This window comes from Pleurodeles waltl, chromosome 2_2 (assembly GCF_031143425.1).
Source record: "Pleurodeles waltl isolate 20211129_DDA chromosome 2_2, aPleWal1.hap1.20221129, whole genome shotgun sequence".
NCBI lineage: Eukaryota > Metazoa > Chordata > Amphibia > Caudata > Salamandridae > Pleurodeles > Pleurodeles waltl.
In genome coordinates, this window is record NC_090439.1 from 614022412 (window position 1) to 614035709 (window position 13298).

The 13298-nt window shown below is 43.4% G+C and overlaps 1 protein-coding gene across 9 annotated transcripts in view; it reads right to left on the minus strand.

Moving 5' to 3' along the window:
- PCMTD1 (protein-L-isoaspartate (D-aspartate) O-methyltransferase domain containing 1) overlaps positions 1-13085 on the minus strand; it is a 270050-nt gene extending 256965 nt beyond the window's left edge. For 8 of the 9 annotated variants that reach the window (XM_069220153.1, XM_069220151.1, XM_069220150.1 and 5 more), the window contains exon 1: positions 12910-13085. The gene's annotated coding sequence lies outside the window, so the exon portion shown is untranslated. The remainder of the gene's footprint in view (positions 1-12909) is intronic. The other variant, XM_069220144.1, reaches the window with a different exon arrangement.
- Positions 13086-13298: the final 213 nt, after the last annotated feature.

The following is a 13298-nucleotide window of genomic DNA, read 5'->3' on the forward strand; positions in this document are numbered from 1 at the left end:
TGGTTGTGACTCTTGTGTGAGTGTGTCTCAGGTAAGCAATGGTGACTCTCAGATCCCCAAGAATCTGAGACAATAAAAATATCAATCGGACATCCTCCTGTCACGTTCGAATCCTAGCTTCAGTAGCCTTCTCTAAACTAGAACCCAAAAAGTACCTCATGTTTCAGATACTCATGTAGTTATAACAACATTCTCTGCAGGTACTCTACTGTTCCTTGGACCATGGTCCAAAGAAATAGGTCATGATATCTTTTTCAGCAAACAATGTATTCCGTTTTATGCTTTTCACTTCTGTTAAAAACTACTGAGTCATTATAACTAAGGGGTCGATAATGACTTCAGCGGATGGAAAAGCCCATCCACCGTAGTCCCGACAGATAGGTTGCCGCCAGTGCAGCTGCCTCCCCGCAGGTCCCAAGCCACTGGGTCTGCAGAAAACAAACTACAGCTTGGTCTCCGGCTCACAATAGAGCCGACTGTAGTACCTCGGGTGCACCACCAAAGCAGACAGTGAACACCATGACAGGACTGGCCAGGGGGGCCCCTGCACTGCCCATGCCAAGTGCATGGGCCCGCTGGGGCCCCCTGCACTGTCTCCGCCAGCCGTTTCATGGCGTAATGAGTGCTTAAGTGTCCTGGGCCAAGGGATCCATAATAAGGAATTGCAATTTTGTCCCGAATTGTTCTATCATCATCTTTTTTTTCATCACTAGAGCATTCTAGCAATTACAGACCTGGGCTCTGCCATTTCTTGCTATTGCCACACTAACGTAGTCCATTTAGTATTAGTGTTAAACTAATGTTTTTCATGCAAATGGTATTATAAAATGCACCATTTAAAAAATATATAATTTGAAAAGAAGAAAATAAAAAGGCATTCATCAGGGAAAAGGAAGACTAGTTGCATGACGAATGGGATTAGGTGGAACAATCCCAGCTTTGTTTTGGGTTACGGCCCACCTCCACGAATGTGCATCTCCTTAATTTACCAGCCTAAATTCCAATTTCCAATGTAGTCATTCTACTCCACCACATCTTCCTCCACCACTAGGGACCAATTACAGACAAAATTGTGTGCTTGACTTGCCTAAAAGAAGTATATGATTTGCTAAAAAGTATATTACTGAAAGCCCACAAAATGCAGTTTTGGTTATATATACAGTTTATTATTTTCATTCCTATATGTTGGCAAGACTTTGTCACAGGGTGTGAGATTTTCATTTGATTCAATGGATTATAATTTTACATACTGTACCATACAGCAATTGTAGCACTGTAACAGGTGTTTCATTGTCAGAACTTTATGGCAAAAAATAAAATAAAAAAAATACTATGAACCCCTGAAGGATGAAAGGCTGAGCTGATTAAGTTCAATTTCAAATATGAGACCTGCCAGTGTATAGATCGAAAATGTTTATAATGCCCTTGAGAGAGCAAAAAGGTATATTAAATGGTGTTTTAAAATAAGGTGTTTTTAATGCGGAGAAGCTTAATAACTTTGCACACATGGATGTCATCAGGATATGTCAACAGGATATGGCTCATCAAACCTAGGAGCCAGAGAAATTTAAAAAACTGCTCATGACTATGCTGCAAGGGACAATAAACAATAAAACATATGATTGTATAGCAATGTGTTTACTTTTATAGACTTTAGATATTACAATTTAAACTTCTTATATAAATGTTTTCAGTTTGCACAAATCACATGAGCTCGAAGGTTCTTAATATTTAACCCCATATACTCTAACAGAGAAATTTATAGTTGGTTTAAGAAATTGTTTATTTTGGGGGAGGATGGATTATTAATACTTAAAAGAGAGGGTCTAACCTATCAACAGGGTTCGAAAGGGTGAACTGCAGTATTTTGACAGCTACAGTCAAGCTACAATGGTAGGTCTGAAGCAATGTTCCCACGCCGACTGTAATGAATGGCACAGTAGGAGCTGCAGTCCACTAGTGGAATTTAACCTCCAAGCCCTGGTTACATTTTGAACCACATACATGTGACTAATAGGCAAGTTAAATATACAAATTAAGAGTATGCCTATTCGATCATGTTAAAATGTAGAGCACAGGCACTTTGCCAGTGGTTAGCTGGAGTAAAGTGCACAGAGTTCTAAACCCAGCAGAAATATAGGGTCCAGCAAACGGCAAAAAATCCAGAGTTACCAAGAAGACAAGGCCAAGATCTTCCCTGATCAGGTGGTAGAACAAGGACAATATGCTGCCTTTGCAGAGGCGTTTGTTTGTTTTATGTCTCTCTGAACCAAGCTGTGCTCCTCTGAACCTAGCTGTGCTCCTATATCAATATCTGCCCTAGCCACTTACCCTTCCCATAGGGAAAAATTCTACTCACCTGCTGATCCTATGAGGTGACTAACCTAGCTTGCTCACAGTGGGTGCATACCAATAGGCCAACAGTACCAATAGGCCAACAGTACCATCAGGCCAACAAAGGGATGAGACCCATTCTACCCCCAGGTCAGACTTCTGACCACAACCTAGGCAGCCACTACCCAATAGGCTAACAACCAACAGAGGCCACTGAAAACTATCAGTGTTCAGAGGCTGGGTCACTGGCCATCCACTGCCAGGTGGAGGCTCCAATATGGGGCCTCGGGTAGAACTCACTCTGCTGTGAGGTTGACAAGAAGTCACGCACTTGCTACCAAGGCCTCTCTGGCCTATTAGGCTCCTCAGAGTTAGGAGTTATACCTTCAGGTGCTAGATACACTCCTTATGCTCTTTCCTCTGCAATCTCAGGAGCGGCACCCTGTAGACAGCCTTTTAGCTCAGGGCCACCTTATATGCTGTCATTCACCACCACATAATTAGGTAACAGGTCTTTGTGGATGTGGACTCTTACCTCTCCTAGGCCCTTCACTGTCACCATTATCCCTGGACTCAGAGGTCCTCTTGGCCTTTAAGTCCAGTCCTCTCTAGGTCCTCCGATAGGATAGCAGGATCTTCTCCTCCAGTGCTAAAGTCGCTGCTGCCTACTTCACAACAGCCACAGCCGAGGTGGCTAGCTGCAACTTGAAAGCCCTACCTGCTTCTCTATCCTCCATTTTTGATTGGGCAAACTGCAAGGAAGACACACTGCTCCCTTCTATGGACAAAGCAGGTGATGCTGCTCCATGGGGAATATGATCCTTTGGCACTGCAGCCTCTAAAATGTAATCTTCCTCTTCACCCTCCATATTGCCCATGTCCTCGTATTCACTTGCTACTGTGGGGTGGACTGAAGTGTATGTACTTCCTCTCAAGCTCTGAGGGCAATCTGGTAGTCCCCTTTCTAAGAGTCACTCACTAACCTCAACCATCTCTCCCTGCACATACTCCTCAGACCAGCCATGCTGAGGCTCTCAATGCTGCTCAAATCTACTTCCATTGTTTCAAACATCACAGGTGCAAAAACGGAGGTTAGGAATGGAATTTAGGAAAAAAACAACCAATTAGTAACCAGAAGTCAATTAAACATAAAAAGTAAATTTTAATGTAAAATACAAAAGGGATTTTGATTTTAAATAAACCAATGAGCAGTACTGCAAAACAAAAGTCTTGGATCCCACCACTGAACAACAAAGAAAGAAAATGAACTCTTTGTGGGTGGGTCGGTAGGTGGATGAGCGGGAGTTTTGACCTGTCAAAGGGTTATTTTGATAGGTCAACTTGCATGATTTAAACTGCCATAGGCAGGCTACAATGGTAGGCCTGAAGCCATTTTTGTACTGCCACTATAGTGTGTAGCATAATATTTGCTACAGTCCACTAATGGCATTTAACTTCCTAGCCCCAGATACATTTTGTACCATATACTTGGGGCTTATAAGCAAGTTAAGCATACCAATTATGAGTATGTCAATTTGACGGGGTTCAAAAGAGTGAATACAAGCACTTTAGCACTTATTAACAGGGGTAAAGAACACGGAGGTCTAAAAATCAGCAGAAATATAGGGTCCTGCAAAAGCCAACAAATCTGGTGCGACCATGCAGGAAAGGCAGATTTCCTATACTTTGTGTTGGTGGTAGACAGATCTACTGTATACAAATATGCAAACAGTTGATGTAGATAAAATGTTCTAGATATGGCCCTCGTGTGTGAGATGTATGATGTGTGTGGATGCATGCAATCACTACTAGCACAGGAAACAATGCATAAACAAGATTAGAGCCTGGTGTGCTAACCGGAGACACGCTTTGTAGCCTAAGGCCTACTAAAGTGGGTTGAGAAGTTGTGCAACACCTTCTAGACAAGTTGGATCTGTGACAGGCCATAAACAAAATCATTGATCAGGAGCTAGAACCTGCCACAGACAGTAGATAATTTCCAATTAGATATACTTATATTGTGCAAAAACATGTAAATCCCAGTTTGGGTCTGGGTGATTATCTGATGTGAACAGCTGTTACTGATCAACATATGTTAAGTGCCCAAAAGGCATAATGTAGACAATGCTGTCACAGCTGTTCACATCAGATAATCACCCAGACCCAGGCTTATCTATCCCACAAGATAAAATTGTGAATACCTTATCATTACACTTTATAAATATAATTCCAAATTGTGAAGAGATGGACCTTTCAGGTTTGGGGTCTATGAAATTACAATTTAAAACCCAAACATACAGTGAAGTTGGATTGTAAATTGCAGTTCTGAAAATGGCACTTATAGAAAGTAGCATTTTCCAACTTTAGCCATTTGGTGTCTGCTGTCCGTCTCTGATCACTTGTCTAGAGTCGGTGGCAGCTGGGCTTTGTGTATTCTCCATAGACAGCCACGTAAAAAAAGCCTGTGTTCACACAAAGGACTGCATATCCCCTGTAGTCAGTCTGGAGCCAGAGCAGGAAGAGTAGGACCTCTGTGCACTCCATAGGCCTGTCTTTCAAATCTTCCCCTTTTCAAAGGCCCACCTGTGTATAAGTATTGGACCTCTAACACCCCCAGTTCAGTACACTTCTGGACCTGTGAATACTCTGCCAGGAATAAGGAATGATGTGCTGCTGAAAGACTGCCGTTCTGCTGGACTGCTGCTTTGCTGGACTCCTGCCTTGCTGTGCTGGCCTGCTGCCTACTGTTCCCCTGCCTGTGTGAGAAGGACTAGACCTGCATCACTTGAACGCAGAGTGACTCCAAGGGCCAGCTGGCTGGCCTCCTGATCTGAAGTCTCAGGAACATAAAAGACTTACAACCACCCTGCTTCTGCACCTGGACTCTGCCCCCTTTGAGTCTACTCTGCCAAGTGGTGCCATCCTAGGCCTGGACCCTTGGAAGTGGGCCTAAGGTGCTTTCTCAGTAGAAGTGACACATCTGCTGCTGAGTGCTGCATCCCTAAGCAGAACCAGAGCATCTCCTTGACTGTGTGGCGCATCTTCAAGCATCGCCAATGCATAGCTGCTGTTCCATGGACTGGATGAGTCACAACAGAATGACATTGCCACAGCAACCTGCATTTGGGTTCGACCCATTGCCCTTGGAGCCGCCACTTCACAACACTCTTCCCGCATCACATCCCCCATCGATGGCAGCCTTGAAGATGGAACTCTGCATCACTGCTTCACCGCAAATTGGAACAAACCCATCACCTCGACTACACAAGCATCCTTGACACCAGCCTTTGCATCGGACCCCCCGTCAACAGGATCCTAGACATCAACACAATAGGATCTCGGACTGCAGCCTTGCTGCATCTCTGAACTGCCACATCACCTTGGCTGTGTGGTGCATTTTTGACACGTATCCATGCAACACTACGCAACCATGATTCAACACAATATCTAACATTTGGTGGCAGCGGTGGGATAGGACTTGTGTTTGTGCAGTACCAAACAGTGATTTGGTATACACTATTATTCCACATCCTAAACCAATTCTTATTTTAAATTCTCCATGATTGGCATTTGCCATTTTTATCAAACTCACATCTGTGGCTGCTGGATCTATACGCAAAAGCATGGGACTTGAGCTGGTCAACATAGAGCAATACACTGTGTCCCAGCTCAGAGACGTCTGCAAGGAATATGGACTTCCTGTCAAGAGCATCACCAGGAAGATGGAGTTGCAAAAGGCGTCGAGGGCCTGGGCAATCGCTCACTCTGGACAATATGATGACAAAGAAGTGAATTATGGATTAGGACAGCCTGTGAATGGCTCTTCAGAGGAACTTCTTGCAGTGGTTGAGGGTGACATCCCTGAAATGGAGCTCCCTGCAAGGGCAGAGAGTAGTGTTTATTGCTGCAGTCTATCCCCTGAGGAACTGGCAGAGAGGAGGGAGGAGAGATAAATCAAGCTACAGATGCCAACATTTAGAATGGAGGAGAAGGCTGAAAAGCAATGGAGGAGAAAAAGATGCTATTAGCTCATGAGAGGAAGGAGCTTAAAGGAGCTGGACATCAAGGTCAGACAGGCAGATTCCAGCAGAGACGGTGGTAGCATAAACACAGTACCTGAGGGACAGAAAAGAGTCTGCATACCCGAGGATATGGCGCCCAGTTATGTGGTGGGAGATGACTGGTTTTCTGCTTATGAGGTTGCACTGAGGGTCTACAAGGTTCCTGAGGAGCTCTTGGGATGTGTTCTGTGGAAACACACGTCTTCTCTGAGAAGGGACATACTTCTGATACTAGAGGTTGGGTACCATACCAAGTATACCCCTATTAAGGCCCTTCATTTTGCCAAATTTGTGCTGACCCAGGAAAAGTATTGACACAGATTCAGGGACAGCCAGAAGCTCCCCAACCAATACTGCATAGATTTTGCGGACTACTCCAGCAAGGCAGTGAATGGCTGAGTGCTGGGCAGCAACGTTATTGAATTTGTTGGGTTTACGCATTAATCATGAGAGACCACATGCTCAGTGTCTGTTTTACAGTGATGTGCTAGCAAAAAGTGTAAAAATATGATGGTCTCTTCAAAATTAAAAAATATATATTTAATTAACATGTAGAATCTATTCACCTTAGTACATCAGATTATAACAGTGCATTAAGAAGTATTATTTTAAAAGTTATAGTTTTCACACATGAATTTAGAAATTATAAGTCTTGCCCCCACACTGACCATACTCCCACTGATGAGCCAAGTCAGTGGTAATGTGCACTCTTTGGGTGACCTGAGTTCCTATTATAAATTACCAACATTATACTTTATTAAATCAAAAACAGTAGAATGTTTTGTACAGCACACATTCTTAAGTCATTTATTTCGAGGTCCTCTTATTTATGATAATGAAGAAAAGTGAGGGAAAGTGAAATTTAACAACTGCCTAGGATCACACAATTTGATAAAGTGGGGAATCTGGGATTCATTATGGTTTCACATTGTGCAATTCAGCCACTAGAAATATATGCTTTTCTTCCCCTACAGCCACTGTGTAGCCATTTTAGTTATAGCTTCATACACGTTATTTTAGCAAACTAGGCCTGCCGCTGTGCACTTTAACACAGATATATTGTATTCAAACTTTGTTTTATTATTTTAACAATAGCCACATTTGGGGTCTTGTTTTATTTTTTCTATCTAGCTGTTCTTTGCCTAGGCCAGCACTGCGTTCTTAAACAAGACATTTCTTTCATTCTGCACTTTTCTCAAGGTTGTAGTAAGATAGGGTGCTGGCAAACGTGGCACGCTTTGTCTCTAATGTTCACAGAAAAATACACACTCTTATGTGGAACATCAGCTGTTTTAATATAAAAACACTACTTTGACCCATGTACGTTAGAGGGAGATTCCAGACAGATGACCACAACTGTATGCTGATTGCTTCACTGCAGCTGCTTATGTAGACTACAGGCCTCTTGCTCAGGTATGAGGGATGTTGGCTTCCCAGGGGAACATGAAGGGCAGAATTAGAGCTTAACATGCTGTGCTCTAACATAGCCTAGGTAGGGCTATTCTTAACGATTGTAGTGACAATATGGTAGCGTTATTTTTATGTTTCACTCTCCTTGTCACAATTGTAGTCGTGCCATGCTTCATCTTCCTAGTTATTGCAATACATGCTTTATTACCTAAGATGCAATCGCTTCAATAAAAACCTTATTGAACTATATTCTGCCTCTGACTGTCCTTGCATTTGTGAGACTAATGTAACTGAGAGAAACGGATAAGATCTGAATGACCACTATTTCCCTGCGGAGTCAATTGTGTCATGCGCTTGGTTGCCCAATCATCCCTACTCTCGGGTGGAGATGAGGCACTGCTAGTTAGTCGGAACAAAACCCAGATTAAGCCAACTGGTGTCACCTGTAGTGGGTTCAGACTCAGTCCCCCACAGCGCAAGTGATTCTGCCGCTCAAATCCAGTAGTCTCCTTAGGGTAACGAGAGCCTTTGTGACACCACCTTACCGCCAACTCTCCCCACCTAACCACCACCCCGCTGGCATCAATGCGGCCATCAGTCCTATCACAGATCAAACTTATTGGCTGAAGTATGTTCCATGCTGTATTTCTACTTCGCACATTGTTATTTAATGTAGTTATGTATTCATTTCTATGAACTGACATAAACTTTCTAATTTGGATCCCTGGCTGCTCCAGGTTGTTCTAAAACATTAAGGCAGTTATTCTGACTTGCCGTTCTTGGAGCAAACCGTGATTCAGCTGTGGTTGTGGGTCCTAATTTTAATAAACGATTATTATACCCATGGGAGGACAACTTGTGTTCTTTGCCTGCCTGTCAGTTACTTCACCACTCCTCTACATCCTTTGGTACCAGAAGTGGGGTTTGACAATGTTGCTGCATTGGGTTCCACCGACAAACTTTTGTCTGCCTATCCCAATAAAAGGTCATGTTCCTGTTACTCTGTGGAATCAAAGTGATTCACTGACATTTGGTGAGTCCATTTATGGAGCTGCTGTTTTACATTATTATAGACTATTACCTGCCTTTCTTTTCGGGCCAACTGTTGATTTCAGCTTGCGACTCCAGGCTTTTGTGAGGAACTTAAGAGCAACGCAAGATTCTTCAGGCTACTGTGGTGCAGAGTTTGAGCCATCATTGCCATGCATGACGACACACGGCAAATCACTGAGGAGGTTGAGCTTGTCACACTTTCAGTCCAGCGTCTGACAGGCAACGCTGGAGCCACGATGCTTCACTGAGCTTAAGCCTTAGGAGGCCATTCATTGGACACGCTGGCCTGGGTCTGACGTTAGACGCTGTGGGCCATAACGAATTGGGCCTACAACGCGTTTCGAAACAGTTGCTTGATCCTTTACTCTACTTTGCTGGCGTTTTTTTGCATTCTGCATTGTTTTCTTCCAGTACCGTTTTTTAATTACACTGGGCCTTCAATGCGTCGCTCCAACTCTGCAATTCTGGTAACGTTTGAAGACAATTTTTTTCCTTGGGCCTACGTTGTGTGTAGCATCTTCTATACACATATTGATATTATTTGAACTAATAGGAAAGAAAAACAAATGTTCCTTATTGGTGACTCTTTGCTTTGTTAGTGACATCTTCATTTTCGATTTTGAAGCAGCTCTTGGAAATTGTTAAACGTCCTACGCTTTAGCAAAGTTATTCCTTCAACCTGGCAACTAGTCAGGGTGTGGTGTAACCACCACCGTTTCTACAGAAACCAGGGAAACCTGAAATCAAACTGAGTGAGTGGCTGTGAAAATTTGAAAATTATTTAACAGCCACAGAAGCAAACAGTTATGAGCCGGCAAGGAAACTAGCTCTCTTGTTCAACCATTTGGGAGTAGAAGAACAGTTTTCAATAATCTACCTCTTAAGACTGGCACCAACAGAGGAGGGTGCACCCTGAAATATCTACTTAGGAGGAATAGAAAGGATTTAAAACCAGTACCCAGAACAATCCAGTGTTCTTTTGAAAAGGTTTAATTTCTTCAAATGCAAACAGTTGAGTAATGACACAACTGAGGAGTACATAGCCACATTGAGAGGGGTAGCTTCAACGTGTGACTTTGGGACCAAGGTAGATATGTATATCAGGGACCAGTTTGTTTTTAACTGTTATGCAGAAAAAAAACAGAAATCCGTCTTTATCTGAAACTATGGATGTGGCAAAAAGCATTGAAAAATATATTACCACACGGGTTATGTCACATCATTCAGGACAGGCTCCCGTTTGCTTTCCTACAGATGAAAATTCAGTTTGTACATTTAACACTAAATACGGTAATGGGATAAAAGGGCCAGAAAGTGCAACCTTTTGCTCAAACCCAAATGTGTTACCGTTGTGGTTAAAAAAACTCACATCAGCAATAATCCTTCTGGTCTGGCTCGTGGTAAAAAAACGCAACCGATGCCGGAAAATTGGCCATTTTCAAGGTGTTTTAGGGTGCAGGGTGCAGGTGATCAAAGTAAGGGGGGTAATAAAGTTAAAATTAGAAATGTTTGCAACTGTGAGGTTAGGGATGGCACACAGGAGTGTATTAGTAGGTTTGCAAATGTTCTTATTACTGTTGACATGCCCAACATCTTTTTCACCCACAAACCTATTCAGGAGCCTTCGTGTCAAGCCACAATCGATGGCAGAACCATAGTCCATCATCTAATGGCTTGGTGGAAAAGGCCAATCGAATTTTGAAAAACGGTATTCAGACTGCCCTTGAGGCTAATACTGATTTTGCAGGCTTCCTTCAAAATAAAAAAAACTACACTATATTCAACCACGGGAGTTACCCCTTTTCAAAGCTCAGAAAGGAAGGGAAGCAAGACCTAAGTTGTTACATGATTGGCTTGCTGAGAAGTATCTTTCTGATGAAATTGAGCATGAAGTCTCATTAAGGAAACAGGTTCATTCAAAACAGTAGGAAGAAAGAGAAAGAGGTTTCCATTGCTGTACGTGATTGGGTGCTGATTAAGGAACCTTTCAGAGTCAATAAAGGGGAATCTAGATTTGCTTTGCCTGTCAAAGTGATTCGTGTTGGCAAAGCTTCTGTCCTATTGGAAAGGAAAGGTTGGTGGAATTGTGACAGTGTCATTCCACTGTGATTACCAAGCAGAACTATTTCCCTGCACACACACTTAAGGGGAAGCAAAGGATTCCATGTTAATGTCGGATGTGATGTTCAATTATGTCTTATGTTGGTAATAAAGATACTAGTAAGACTTACTAGCATTGCTGCTTGCACTAGTAATCCTTTAAGCACTGATATTACTGCTTGCACTCAAAGTTCTTTCCCTAGTTCTAGTGATGTTCAGAATGCTCAAGAAACAGTGATGTGCAAACTAGGTGTGATGAGTCGGCGGTTACAGTTACCAATTATGATGATATTCTCAAGAAACCTTCTCGCAAACGTAGGTCTCGTTTAGTCAAATTACCTGCTAAACTGCAAGATTTTGTTTGATCTTAAATCCTGTTTTTTTTATGTTGTTTTGTTTAAGGGTAGGGGGTGATGTAATAAGTTGCGTGTTGTATTTATTTCTAATGTGTTCAATGTTATTTAATGTAGTTATGTATTCATTTCTATGCACTGATATAATAGTTATATTTTGGATTCCTGAGTGCTCGAGTGGTTCTGGAACGTTAATGCGGTTATTACGACCAATAGTTCTCGAAGCCAGCTGTGTGTCACCGGTCGTGGGTCCTGATTTCAATAGAGCAGTATTCTACCTTTTGGATGGCCGCGTGTGCTCTTTGCCTGTCTGTCGTTTACTCGCCCACTCCTCTACAGTGGCCCCGGGGGAAATGCTTGCGAGTACCGACGGGCCAGGCCGTCGCCAGAGTTTCGGCTATCCACCTACGACAACTCCATATACCATTGACCAAAATAGAAAGTGGTTATCTTGAAAAAGCTAGAAACTATCTTGCCCGCAGAGGCCTAGGCTAAACACCTTTGCACTAAAACCCCGTGATAAGAAGAGAGGACCTTTAGAAATGTGGTGGACAAAAGATTATTTTGTGCTATATTTACTGTCAATTAGTGTTGTATTTATTAATTTTAAAACAGCTCGGTAACTCAAAGAACATCGCGTCGCTGACGAGAATTTGTACCTGAACTAAAGCTGAAGGGAGATAGACAAGGCATAATGTCAACTTAGTCCTAGTGGCTCTTAAATTACCTTTTTACGGTTACAAGTACGAGAAAAAATGCTGTAAAAAGGAAAAGTAATGTTGCGTATTCGCCGTTGTCTTGTGTAGGTGTTAAGTTATTCTTAAGAATACCTCGTTTTGGAGTGTTACTCTAATGAAGTAGCTAAGGCAACTTGCGTGGGAGCCCGAAAGGACCGTTTCTAGAAACAATTTCCAGCAAAATGCCACCATGGTGAGGATTGGGTTGTTGGACTATTATGGGTTCTGTTCTGCCCATGCATTACACTACACGGTCTCTTTAAGTTACACGGTACCTGCTAGCAAAATGGCCCCCGCAGGAGTACGGACGGTTATTTGTCACAGCTTTGGTACAAGAGAATGGACCTCTAAGACACAGACTATAACACTTGATACAAAGACGGTACAGAACACTGGCAGCAGACACTGGAGACAGCGCTAACGACCGCCACAGACATGAAAACGCGTAGATGGAGCTGCATCACAAACACTGGGCTACGGGCAGGGCTTATAAGAAAGCACATTACACAAGTCTGGAGCGCAGCCAGGTGCAAGCTGTCTGGCAGCACCACCATACGCCTGCTGAGGCCCATAACTCAAAACACACCGGCTCCGAGCCCCACCTCCATGCATAATGTCGTAAAAATAGAGCTCCACTGCAGGTAGGGTTCATCACCTGTAGTAAACAACATTGGGCAGGTATGCGAAGGCAAGACAGTTACGTTGCCAACGAAAGCTCGGCTAAGGAGAAACAGTCAAAGGACAGCTGTCTCGCTCTAGGGAAGAGAGCAAACTCCAGTCCCATGCCTCCCCCGCATAAAAATATTAGGTGACACCATTGTAGTTTCCTTTTCCCTGAATTGCCTGACCGCTCCACGTTACCTGTAACTCCGGCGAGGCGTGAGCCTGTCAGTCCATGGCCGTGTAGACGACACCGGCAGTCCCTGTACCTCAGCTCTGCCTCTCACAGACGAGATGAAAAACATAACCCTGGGGAGGAGGCAGGGCACCACCACTCTGTTTACAAGACTCAGCCAATGGCCGCCCAGCGTCACCAGGGAGAGAGGGCGGGACTCAAAGTACGCACTTCCGGCAGCTGAGCTCTTGTCAACATTGGGACGATTTTACCCCCTCCTTTGTCTGCGAAGGAAAAGCTGTCTTGCGGGCGCGTGGGCCCTTGTTTTGAAGGCACCGGAAGTTCTGTTTCCCACAGTCAGAAGCTTCGACTTGCCTAACGGACTGCAAAGTAGGTACAGCAGAAAAGTAGAATT